A 13,086-nucleotide genomic window follows, 5' to 3' on the forward strand; every position below is an offset into this window, starting at 1 on the left:
GGGGGGGGCACGGAGAAAGGTTTGTGCGGGGAGAAGGGTGCAGCAATGAATGAATGGAATTCCAAAATCTCTGTAGATGTTCACTGAAATGAAAAATAAACAAACTAAATTAAAATTAAAAAAATTAACATGCTAATAACATTTGTATAAAGAATCCTATATTCATGCTTATTAACTGAGAAAGCACAAAGACTAGTGCTTTAGGAAAAGAAAAAAAAAAAAAGAAAGAGAGTAGACAGAATCATAAAGAACTAGGAAACTATTAAGCTAACCCTGGCTTGCATTGTTAAAGACTTGAGTCAGCATGTGAAATATTAAAAAACAAAAACAACTCCATATATAAATAGGGAAATAATTTAAAAACATTAACCCAATACAGAATTATTGATATGAGAAATAAACCCAACACAGAATTATCAATGTGATTAAATAATTACTTAGTTAATTAAAAGAAAGAACTAACTCAGGGTGATGTCAAGGTTTTTAAGGGCAATTAAGAAAGTAGTTTGGTGGGAGAAAAATCAGGAAAGTTAGAAAAGCTCCTGGTATAAGGAGAGGAAGACCATGAGTTTAGATTATGGTACTTGGAGAACAAGGATTATGGGCCATTCATCTTTGTGTACTGATCCTCAGCACAGGCCTGATACCTAATAAACATGTTTCAAATAAATAGCCTCAAGAGCTTGGAAAGGTAGAAGAAGCCAAGACAAATTATGTTCTAATCAGCCAATGATACAGGAGTATAGGGTGGCTTTAAAGTTGAGAAATACAAACAGAATAAATAAATTATAGACTTTATCTACTTCCTAAACAACATGCCTCCAGAAACTCTATGAACTTTGATAAATGTTGACAGTTGTAGAGGAGCTTCAGGCCTTTTGTTCATAGGGTCACTATGAGTCGTGCTCGACTCAAAGGCAATCAACAACAAAAATATTATGAGATACACACACACATACACACACACACACATTGAATGACACCACCAGATGATGTTCATTATATTACCCCTTATTTGCAATGCACACACAATACAAAATTGCAGCGAACATGGTACAAAATGCAACATTTCTGTCAGTCCTGGCACACATATGTCGTGAATTTCTCAAGATGATTTCTGACTCTGATTTTCACTTAATAAATCTGTGCCTTTAGGTTTCTCAAGAAGAAGTAATCAAGAGAGTTCAGCCTGTGGGGGGAAAAAAAAAGAAAACAAGAATGTCTGTTTTCAAACTTTTTGTAAACAATAGAATCCCCAGGAGAGGAGAAGGTTGAAGGCTTAGCCATTACCTGAGAGGTCAGGATTTTAGATTTGATGCTGTGATAACTGACAAATTCCCCAAGGGAGTCAATACAGAGAAACAACAGAACAGATGGCCAAGGAAATGAGAAGAGAACTCAGGATTTGGATATTATGTGAAGAAAACCAGGACAATGTGAAATCCTGAAATTGGCAGAGAAGAGGGATTAAAGATGGAGCAGGCCATCCAAGTGTTAAATTCAGGAAATCAAATAGGGTAACACTGCGGTAAGAAGTGTTTACAGTAACTCCTAACAGTTTCATTAGCAAGTTAAGGAAGTGAATACAGATGGCATTGGAGGAAATAAATAATGAAGAGAACAGACACCTACATATAGTTTGCTAGTTAGAGAAGTTAGGTTGTAAGTGGAAGGTGTAAAATAGAGTAATAATTTAGTAGCATCTGGCTACTTGAATTTTTTTTAAACTGGAGAAGGGAAGTCTGTATGTTCAAAACAAAAACTTGTAAAGAAGAAGAGGTTGACAATGTTAGAAAGGAGTTGTTGTGTTAGGTACTATCAAGTCATCTGGGACTCATAGTGACTCTATGAACAATAGATCTGAACCTTGCCCTATCCTGTGCCCTCCTTATCGTTGCTGATAGACCTAAGCCCATTATTACAGTCACTGTGTCCATCAATTTTGTTGAAGGTTGGAAAGGAGTGGTAGGCATTAAAGGAAGATTCCTTAAGAATTCTAGCTAGAAGATTGTATATCTCTAGTACCATAGATTCTATTTCTCTCCTCCCTCCTCACTCTTTCCTTCTATATTAACTATTAAAGTTGTTTGACAAAAAGCATTCTTTTTTTCTGAAGAACTATAGAAACACTTTCCAATGCAAATATCTTAATTCTCACTACCTTTGTGTTGATGCTGACTCATGGAAAAACTCTGCATTGGGTTTCAAGACTGTAAATACTAGGCGTGTAGACTAACTGTCATTTTCCTGTGGCTTGGATGGTGGATGTGAGCCAGAAAATTCAGCTGGTAGACTGACACTGTATATATTACACTACCCAGGGCTCCTTAAATGTCTTTCTGTTGCTCTGTGCCATTGGGTCATCTGTGACTCATAGAGACTCTATGCAGACTTCCATAGCTCTGAAACCTGTCCTATCCTAAGCCAACCTCACTGTCTCTGACACACTTAAATATTTTACTAAGTAATATTAAAACCTCTTGAGTTAATTTCTTTTATTGAATTATACAATTCAGCTTCTTTACACATTAAAATATCTCATGTCATAATCTCTATTAGTATCAATTAACACTAATTGAACAGTTCTCTCAATATTTGGTATTATTCATGTTGCAGACTGATTAACCTTGACTATCAATTCCTAAGAATAACATTTTTACTCTTTTAAGAAGAACCTTGAAAATGCTTTCTTGGGAATCATTGCACACAGACTCCTGCAGTTTTCAAGTACCAGCAAGAAATCTATTGTACTCTTGAGGGGTTTTTTTGCTTGTTCTCTTTTGCAAGATAGAAAAGAAGAAATGAAAGAATAAAATTTCCATTCAAATGTACCACCAGACATAGAAATAAAAAGGGCTAGTCTTGCTTGTATTTACTCTTGAAGGTTGAGGGAATGTCAGGAAGATTTCATTATTTTGAAGGTTTTGGTAGTATGATCATTTACTGGCAATGGAAACTGACGATGTCTGTGACCTCTCAATGATTTAAGAAGTTATATCTCATTGACACTTAAGGAAATGTTATATTTTATTACACCTTTGAAACTCAGAACAAAAAATTATCCATTTTTTGTTTTCATAAGTGCAAAGATAGAAGAAGGTATCATATCATTAAAATCAGTGAGTGACTATGTGCCAGTTGAAGTCTATGAGGTGGTGTCAATGATTAGCCAATTGGTGAATTTTCTTTAAATTAACACTAGTTAGTAACTCACAAACTTTTGGTGGGAAGAAATGGATATACTCTTAAATAAATATACATCTAGCTTAGACTGGTGTTGCTTCTTCTAATTATTCCTTAGAAAGCTTTCAAGAAGCATTTATGTTACCTATTATAGAGGGCTCCAAGGAAGCGAAATATCAACTCCAGTGCAATTTGTTCATTTTTCTTTGATGGAATACTAGAGGTAACAATGGCCTGTCTTCAAGAATTGTAAAATAGGGTTTTCCTCTGAGAACTAAAATTTGATTTGATATTAAATGGACTTGAATTGAAATAAGCTGTTATCACAAAGAGAAGGAATGACTCGTAGCCCTCCAGCACAGCTTGTCTCTAATCATAACATTCACATTTGTGAAACACTGGAAAGCCGTTTGCCAGTTATTAAGACATGGGAATACAGAGCCTTGCACCCCCAGTGCTCCCAGCCACTCTGGTCGAGCCCACAACCCAGCAGCTGGTTCAGAAGGAATCCTCTCCAGTCCAGCTCTTTTGCTGGCATTCTGCTTGACTAGGACCCATAATGTTCAGATTCTCATGTACAGGTACCCTTGCTTTTCAAAAGTCCTCTTCTCCCACCTTCACTTTTATGAAAGACCTGCACTAGCATTTTCACTCACCAAAAGAAACTCAAAGGATTTTCACTTTTAAGGAGAAATGCGGAAGGCAAAACTAGCATTTAGCTTTTTTTTTTTTTTTTTTTTGCAGTGAGCGATTGATGTTATACCATGAACCTGGAGCAGACAGCGGAGTGATGTCACCAAAGTGCTCCCCGGGGAACCACACTCAGCACCTTAACATCGAAATGCTGGAGCTTTGAATCTTGTCTGTGATCACCAGGTGCTAGTGTTAGGTTTAGGTTTTGTTATTTGGTATGATTTCATAGGGTAATCTGTGGGTCTGGGGATGCTCTAACTTTTTTCCAATATAAATTCTTGATAATTTTTTTTCTTTGCTATTCCCCTTTCACTTATGAAAGTTTTGACAAGAATGCCCTAGTTCTTATAGCAGTGGAAACCTGTGTTTGGAATCACTTACTCATGACAGACGGAGAAAAGATTGAGATTGTTAACAATTTCAGCTTGCTTGGTTTCACAATCAAAGCTCTTGGCACCAGCAGTCAGGAAATCAAAGGACAAATTGCATTAGGGAAATCTAGTGTCAGGGACCTCTCCAGAGTACTGAAGAGTAACAATGTCAATCTAGAGACTAATATGTGCCTGATCTAAGCCATGCTCTTGGCAATTACTTGCTATGCATCCAACAGCTGGACAACAAAAAATGATAGCAGAAGAATTGATGTCTTTGAGTTTTTGGTGCTGGAAAAGAGTACTGAATATACCATGCATTACCAAGAAGACAAATAGGTCTGTCCTGGAGCAACCAAGTTGCTCCTTAGAGGCTAGGATTCTGAAACTCTGTCTCACCTACTTTGGGCATGTTGCCAGGAGGAACCAGTCCTTGGGTAAGGACATCATGCTTGGAAGGGTGGAGGGACAGTACAGGAAAGGAAGGCCCCAGATGAGATGGAATGGATTGACTCAGTGACTGGGATAATGGGCGTAAATGTGTTGGAGACAGTGAGATTGGCTCAAGATAGAGCACCGTTCTGAGCTATTGTACATAGAGTTGCTATGAATCACAAGCAACTTGAAACCAGCAATGACAACAACTCACTCATTGTCCTGGAATGGGACCAAACTCATAGCTGACCCTCTAGCTCATTTTGAGAGGCAGTATATTGCAAGGGAAGAGATTGACCATCTTGCTCTTGCAGAACAACTGGTGAATTCAAACTGTCTGTTTTTGTGTTGTCATTGCCATAACCTTCCTGAATGTGCCACTCGGAAGCAGTTTAATCACTGATGGATCTCATGAAAGACATGCAGATGTGCCAACAGAAGAGCTCCAACTCATAAAGGGTGCCCTTCTCTGCTTGCCACCTTAGACAGACTTTAGGCCTGTAAGTGCTGTAAACATTTAAATCTCATGTGTTGTGTGCTTTGATTTTATGCTCACCAAGTCTGGTGTGCGGCAGTCTTATCAGTTCCAGTCCCCATTGTGCAATAAGCAGTGGCATTCTAGCCTTCAGTCTAGCTCTGTTAGTGCTAGAACATCAGCAAGTCAGGTCATCTCAATGACACCCCAAGTCAGTGATTCTGAGGCTGGGGGTGGCCTGTCTATAGGACAACTACATGGCAAATGCTGCCCCCAAGTCCTTGCGGCAGGCAGCCAGCCAGCCAGTCTTTCAATGGTACCCCTTTGCTCATCCCTGGTTGATTAATACGAAATTTTACATTCCTCAGTGGTTACTGGACATTAATTTGCTGCATTCGTACTCATGTCTTTAAGCTGCTATCAGACTTGTAACAATTGTTCCAATCTTCTCTAAGACTTCTTTTGATGTCAGGATGCAAGTACAAGTGTGAGGCTAGGCTGAGGCAAGAGAGGAATATGGATGGAAAATTTAAGGAAGCTGTTCACTGTGGTTGGGCAAGTGCTGTGAGGCAGCTTCAGCTCAATTTTGTGGTGTCATCTGGATCGTCTACTTCAGGGAAGAAGAGGAAATAAGGAGATGATACATGCAGCAAGAAAGAATCAAGGATGCATGCAAGAAAAGATCCCTAAATTGCAACCTTTCTCAACTTTTGACCTTGATCTTGAAAGCAATGTCTGTGTCTTGTTCACTCTAATATTTTTACCAGTATCTACTACAGTTCCTGGTTCCTGTTGTGTTGTTCATTGCCATTTAGTCAGAATTAAGTCAGAGCTAACCCTCTAGATGGTATTCAGAGGCTATAAATTGCTATAATTGCTTTTCCCTTGGAGCAGAAGGTGGATTCTAACTGCTTGGCTTTGGGTTGGCAGCACAACTCCTTACCCACCCACTCGGCCACCAGAGGCAGTAAATATAGTTATTGCAAGAATGAGTAACTAATCTAGTTGACGCAAGCAAGTTCTCACAGCATTTTGTGCATATAATATTGTATTGTCACATTCATTATCTGTGCTTTCAAGAAATTGAGAGCAACAATAGTGTCTCCTACATCTTTGGCTTTGAGCCTGACAGAGGACTTGCCATCTAATAGGTGCTTTAGTAAATGTCTGTGAAACAAGTGAAGTTGATAACTAGTGTTTACTAAATAATGGCATTCCCAAAGATCTGGTAACATACAACAAATCAGTCTAAAATATAACAGCTTAAAATAATAACCACTTACTTCTCTCACGTGCTCTGTTTCCTGGCAATTCAAGCAGGACTCAGAGTTGGAGACTTTTGCTGCTGGAGAGCAGGGAGTTTTGATGTGGTCACAACTGGCTGTCAGCAGGGGCATTGAGGACTTTCTACCAACGGGGCTCACTCACACCACTGGTGTGTTTCTGTTGTTGGTTTGTGCTTGGTCCTCTCTTTGTGGGTCTCTCCATAAGACTGGTTAAGGGACCTCAAACATGGCAACTGCAGTCAAACAGAACAGCTGATCCAAGGCTGCAAAGTCTTTTATGAGCTAGCCTCAGAAGTCATGTTAATACTTCCACCACATTTTATTGGTCATATAGAGCCAGCCTTGGTTCAATGTAGGAGGGGACTTCTTAAAGGTATGGATATGATAAACTGTGGCTCATTAGAGCTGCCTTGTAAATGAAGTACAAAAAATTATTAACCATTAAACCAAATAAAACCCAAAGCAGTTTCCAACTGAGTTACCTTCTAGGCATTCTTCTAAAGGTAATTGTAAGCTTGGAATCCTGGGGCAGTGGGGGGAATTGGCATTGCTGGATAGAATGGCCTCCCTCTGTGTAGAGATGATTATCTGGATGAGTTTTATTTCTCTTTATCATACAGTCCACATCTTGATTCTTTGCTGAAAGCTTATTATGAATTACTCTTTAGTCCATGAGAATAGTGCACACATCCCACTAAGGGAAGGTCAATCAGAAACTGAAGTTGGTTTAATGCTTAAAGCAGCCTCGAGTCTCTTTGGGCAAGAGCGTGGTCTGATTTCTCTGGTATATGAAACTATAACCAAGCCCTTTTGAGTGCTTTTGAGTTTATCGGTATTCCCTTGGTGTGTCCCTGGGCTCAGCAACAGTGTGACTGCTGGGTCCGGCATGTTCTGTAGGGACATCTGTGTACAGACTAGACTGGAGGAAGCCCATTCCTACAACCTACCTTTAGGGTCTTTTCTAACAATTACAAGTAACTCTAAAAGAGATAAGAGACACTTTAAGGAAGCCCAGGGGAAACCCATGAGATTTATACATATCATGATTGTAAATTTCATGAGCATTGCCCTTCTGAGCTAAGAAACAGTCCAGAAAGTTTTTACATATTTACTCCTTATTCAGTTACTATAATTATTTCAAGTTATTACACAAATTTAAAGGACAAGTCTCAATAATCTTATAAAAGATAAATCAAACATTTGCCATTAGTAATTAGAGGGAAAAGAGATTCTAGAATGTCTACCTTTGTTGTTGGTAGGTGCCTTCGAGTCAAGTACAACTCATAGGGACCCTATGAACAAAAGATCTGAACTCTGTTCTATCCTGTGCCATCTTCATACTTTCTGACACACAAAAACTCATTATTTTTACTCCATCAATCCACCCGGTTGAGGGTCTCCTTCTCCTTTGCTGACCCTCCCACCTTCCTAGCATCATATCCTTTTCCAAGGAATGCTGATTGTGGAACAGACCATCAACTAATCATATGCAAATTCAAACTGAAGCTAAAGAAAATGGAATCAAATCCACAAGACCCAAGTTTGACCTTGAGTATATGTTAGGTAGAACAGGCACAGAAACAGGAAGAAGTTCACTGGCACAGGCTGGAGGGGGAGGGGAGAGAGAGAGAGAAATAGAGAGAGAGAAAGGAGACTGGCTGACAGAATGGGTCAGAGAAGTAAGGGGAGGAAAAGGCCATCTTCTGGCAGAGGAAATAGTCATATAGCTCATGGATTGGCTGCAGCTGTCAGTGCTAGTGGTGACATCTAATGGTCTAATGACACTCCAAGGGTGTTTCATCCATCATGACAGTGAATATTGTTCCTGTGGTAAGAATCTTTGTTTTCTTGACACTGAGATGAAATCCATACAAAAAGCTGCATTCCTTGATCTTCTGCAGCAAGTGCCTCAAGTCCTCCTCACTTTCAGCAAGGAAGGTTGTGTCATCTGCCTAATGCAGGTTATTGATGAGTCTTCTTCAAATCCTGATGCCACATTTTTCTTCAGAGTCCAGCTTCTAGAATAATTTACTCAGCATTCAGATTAAATAAGTATGGAGAGAACATCTACCTTTAGTTATAGAAAAGCAACAATAAACCTGGAGATAATGGACATAATTTCTTGCTTTTTTTTTTGAGGCCCCAATTGCCTATATGTTATTCATTTCTCTTTACTTCTGTATCTCTTCCCTTTATTTTGGCTTCTCCAAAGTATGCTAGACGACGTATAGCCCTGGTGTACAAGTTGCTGTCCCGCGGTCACTTGTGGTTGCTCTGAGGCTGAACACTTGTGACACGGATGTGTCAAATGCGTTAATGGTTGGCTACCCAATGTGGACTGAGAGTGGGGTGGAGCTCCCTGATTGAACAAGCGTGGAAGGAGGAGTGGTGTCCACTTCCATAATAGCTTGCCTCCGGAAACCCTATGAACTTGGAAAGAGGATGTAAGGTACCCAAGCGTCGAGGACTCTCCTTCATAGGGTCGCTATGAGTCGCCTGCGACTCGACGGCACTTAACAACAACAACAACAACAACACTGTAGTGTAATTTGGAGAGTCACCTGAGATACCAATGTTGGCCTTTTCTTTCTCTTCTGCTTCTATAATGATCTTTTGCTTTCTTCATGAAGGATATACTTGATGTCATCCCACAATTCATCTGGTCTTCCTTCTATCATTAGTATTCAATGCTTCAAATCTGTTCTTGAGATGCTTTTTAAATTCACACGAGATAGAATCAAGTTGATAGTTTGATTGTTGTCTGATAAGAGCAAGGAAATGCTAGATGATTTAAAATCAAGAAAGCCTTGTGTGAGGGTTGTATCCTTTCTCCATATTTAATTTGTCTGCTGACCTAATAATGCGAGACTCTATGAAAAAGAATGGGGCATCAGGATAGGAGGAAGGCTCATAAATGAGCTGGGTTATGCAGATGATGCAACCTTGCTTGCTGAAAGTGAGAGCAACTTAAAACTCTTGCTACAGAAGATCAAAGATGATAGCCTTCAATGGGACTACATCTCTACATCTAAAATCCTAAAAAAAAACAAAAAAGAAGGAGAGAAGAAAGAAGAAGACTAAAATCCTCACCAGTAGGCTGATTAAGCAATCAACACTGTGATAGGTGCAAATACAGTAATATGATGTCATCTTATTGGGATCCACAATCAATACCCTTCGCACCAACAGTCAAGAGATCAAAAGGCATGTTGCAATGGGAAAGAGTGCTGTCAGGGACCTCTCCAAAGTACTGAGGAGCAATGATCTAAGTTTAATGACTAGAGTTGATGGCTTTTTACATCACTTGCTATGCATCTGAGAGCTAGACAATTAATAAGGATGACAGAAGAAGAATTGATGTCTTTGAAGTGTGGTGTTGGAGAAGAGCACTGAATATCCCATGGACTGAACAAACAGATACATCTGATAATGTGTGGCCACAGTGGTCCTTGGAAGTAAAGATGGCGAAGTTTCATCTAACATTCTTTGGGCATGTTGTCGAGAAAGGCAATTCCGTGGAGAGGGACATTATGCTTTGGAAGGAATACAGAGTCAGTGAGAGAGAGGATGGATTGACACAGTGATTGTAAAAATGGTTCATGTATATCAGAGATGAGGAGGACTCTAGAGACTAAAGTGCACCTGATCCAGGCCATGGTCTTTGTAATTACCTGTTAGGCATCAGAGAGCTGGACAATGATCAAAGAGGACAGAACTGATGCCTTTGGATTGTGGTGCTGGAGAAGAGTTTTGGACATGCTATGGACTGCCAAGAGAACAAACAGGTCTGTCCTTGAGAGGGTGAAGCCAAAGTGTTCTTTGAGGCTCTGTCTCACATACTTTGGGCATGTTGCCGAGACCAGTCCTTGGGGAAGAACTTCATTCTTGGAAGGAGTGGTTTTGTGGGTAGAGAAAGGGAGTGAAGGAAATGGGAAGGATACAGGTGAAAAGATAGGGTAATGGTGATTTGTTTTATAAAACATAATGCATGGGCATGATTGTATGAAACATAATATAAATGAAGAATAGTGTGAAACACACACACAGATATACTCACATGGAATCTGTAAATTACTCTGGAGGAGACTGCCTTTCTTTCTCCTGTGGAGCTGAGTGTGGGTTCAGAACACCAGAAAGGTGTCTTTTGGGTGGTGATGGTCATTATGTGCCATCGAGTCACTTGCAACTCATAGTGACCTTATATATAAGAGCCCTAAACACCGTTCTATTCTGTGCCACCCTAGCCATCTCAAATGTATTCATTCCCACCACTCCAGTCACAGAATTGATCCATCTCATCGAAGGTCTTCCTATCCTTCACTATCCCTCCACTCTGTCAAACATGATGTCCCTCTCCAAGGACCAGTCCCTCCTTGCAACATGCCCAAAGTATGTCAGACAAAGCTTCAGAATCTTTGACTCCAAGTAGCATTGTGGCTTCACCTTCTCCAGGACAAACCTGTTTGTTCTCCTAGCAGTCCCTGGTATATTCAACACTCTTCTCCAGCACCACAGCTCAAAGGCATCAATTCTCTTTCTATCATCCCTTTTCACTCTCTGATGCATAGCACGTGATTGCGAAGACTATAGCCCGATCAGGCACATTTAGTCTCCAGCCTGATATCGTTGCTCTTCAATACTCTTGAGAGGTCCCTCACAGCTGACTTTCCCAGTGCAATTCGTCTCTTGATCTCCTGGCTGCTGTTACCAAGAGTGTTGACTGTGGAGCCAAGTAAACTAAAACTGTTAACTATCTCAATCTCTTCACCATCCATACTGATGCTGCCAATTTCACTTCCCTATAGACTTTGCCACCAGAGCTCCCTGCACACATAGAAGCAGAAGATTAAAGAATATGAACACTGTGAAAGGAAGCAAATAGAGTAATATGATTTACTTGTAATACAAACGCTAATGTCTTAAGCTGAAATTTACTTCCATAACTGCTTCCAGACATGCACAATATAAGCATGGGCAAGATGTGTCAGAACTATTTTCTTTAATCTCATCATTTCCATGTGTTAAATGTGTGGGCCCATTATTTATGTGGGCATGTTGTTTGTGAAAAATACAGTGCTAGGTGTCACATAATAATCCACAGTTTGTCTCTGGATTGTTTGAATTATATTACTATTTCACAGAAATATGTCAGTCCTTAAACATGTTAAACATTCTTTCAAAGTACTATTACAATGTATCTGTTCAATTGCTTCTTAGATTTAATCAAACATGCACAGTATTGCTTCAGTGTTGTTGTGTACTGTGGAGTCTGAACTGACCGAAGGCTGACCCTCAGGCAGGTTTTCAGAGGCAGTTAATCACACAGGAAAAGATTGCCATCCTTCTCCCATGAAGCAGCTGGTGGCCTTGAACCATGTGACTTCAAGATTAAAGTGCATTTTCTTGCCACTGGGCCACCAGAGCTCCCCTGCTTCAATGTATTACACAATATGCTAGTGTCCTGTAAAAAGGCTGCAGAAAGCACCTCATATACATAGCCACAGCTGCTCTAAATTTCTGATCAGATTATCTAATCCTTTCATTGTTACTAGGAAATAATAAAAACAATAAACAACTCTGCATGAAATGATGCAAATAACATTGTTTTTGAAGCAAAAGCTAAGGAATGGTTATTGAAAAAGAAAATAAAAAGTCCTGTTCCTGCCTGCACGGTTTCCTGCTCACCTCTCAGTGTGTTCCTGTCTCACTGTGATTGTAGGGATCCATCTGTGTTTTTCTGGGACCTTTGTTTTTCTCATTCTGCCAGAGAAAATATCCCTGTTCTTAGTCTAACTCCTATTGTAGTGGGCCAAATAGCATGCACAGTCACCCTACCCGCCTATTCATTTCAACCTGGAGCTTCAAAATATGACCTTATATAGAAATAAGGTCACTGCATTTGGTCAAGTCAGAATGAAGTCTTTCTGGGTTAAAGCTGACCTTAAATCCTATGACTGGAATTTTATAAGAAGAGTTGAGGACTCATAGCGGTAGAGAGGAAAGAAGGACATGTGAAAATAGAGGTGGGCAGAGACCCGAGTTATGCTACTCCAAATTAATGATAGCTGGAAGGATAAGGAAAGATTCTTCCTTAAAGCCATGAGAGAGAACATGGACATACTGATATCTCAGTTTCAGATTTCTACCTTTCAGAACTGTGGGCAAATCAGTTTCTGGTGTTTTACTTAACTGGCTGCATTTTCAGCAGTAGATCACCAAGTTTGTCTCCCTGATTTACTGTTGTTATTGTCCTAGCTGACTATCCACTGGGTTTCTGAGGCTGTAAATCGGAAAAGAGAATATTCCTGTTGGAGCCACTGATGAAGCCTAATGGTCACATAGGCAGCTGTTGGCTTAGCAACACAGCTCCTTACAGGCTAGGCCACCAGAAATTCCTTGAAAACCTCTAGGATATGGAAATTGCTTGAATTGCTAGTCTTTTTCTTTGGGCACAATTAAAACAGAAAATTTGAAGCAGGAGATAATACGTAATAGTGATACTTTTCCATCCCGTCTTGTAATGATGAAAATAAAATGTAGAAAAAAATAATATAGATTGTCCAAATGCATCATTTGAAGGAGAAAGCTGACACTTGCGTGTGTCGTCCTGCGGCCCATACAGGTCGATGTGAGGGCTAACATC

This window comes from Elephantulus edwardii, unplaced genomic scaffold (assembly GCF_000299155.1).
Source record: "Elephantulus edwardii isolate Elephantulus edwardi_28Jun2011 unplaced genomic scaffold, EleEdw1.0 scaffold00255, whole genome shotgun sequence".
NCBI lineage: Eukaryota > Metazoa > Chordata > Mammalia > Macroscelidea > Macroscelididae > Elephantulus > Elephantulus edwardii.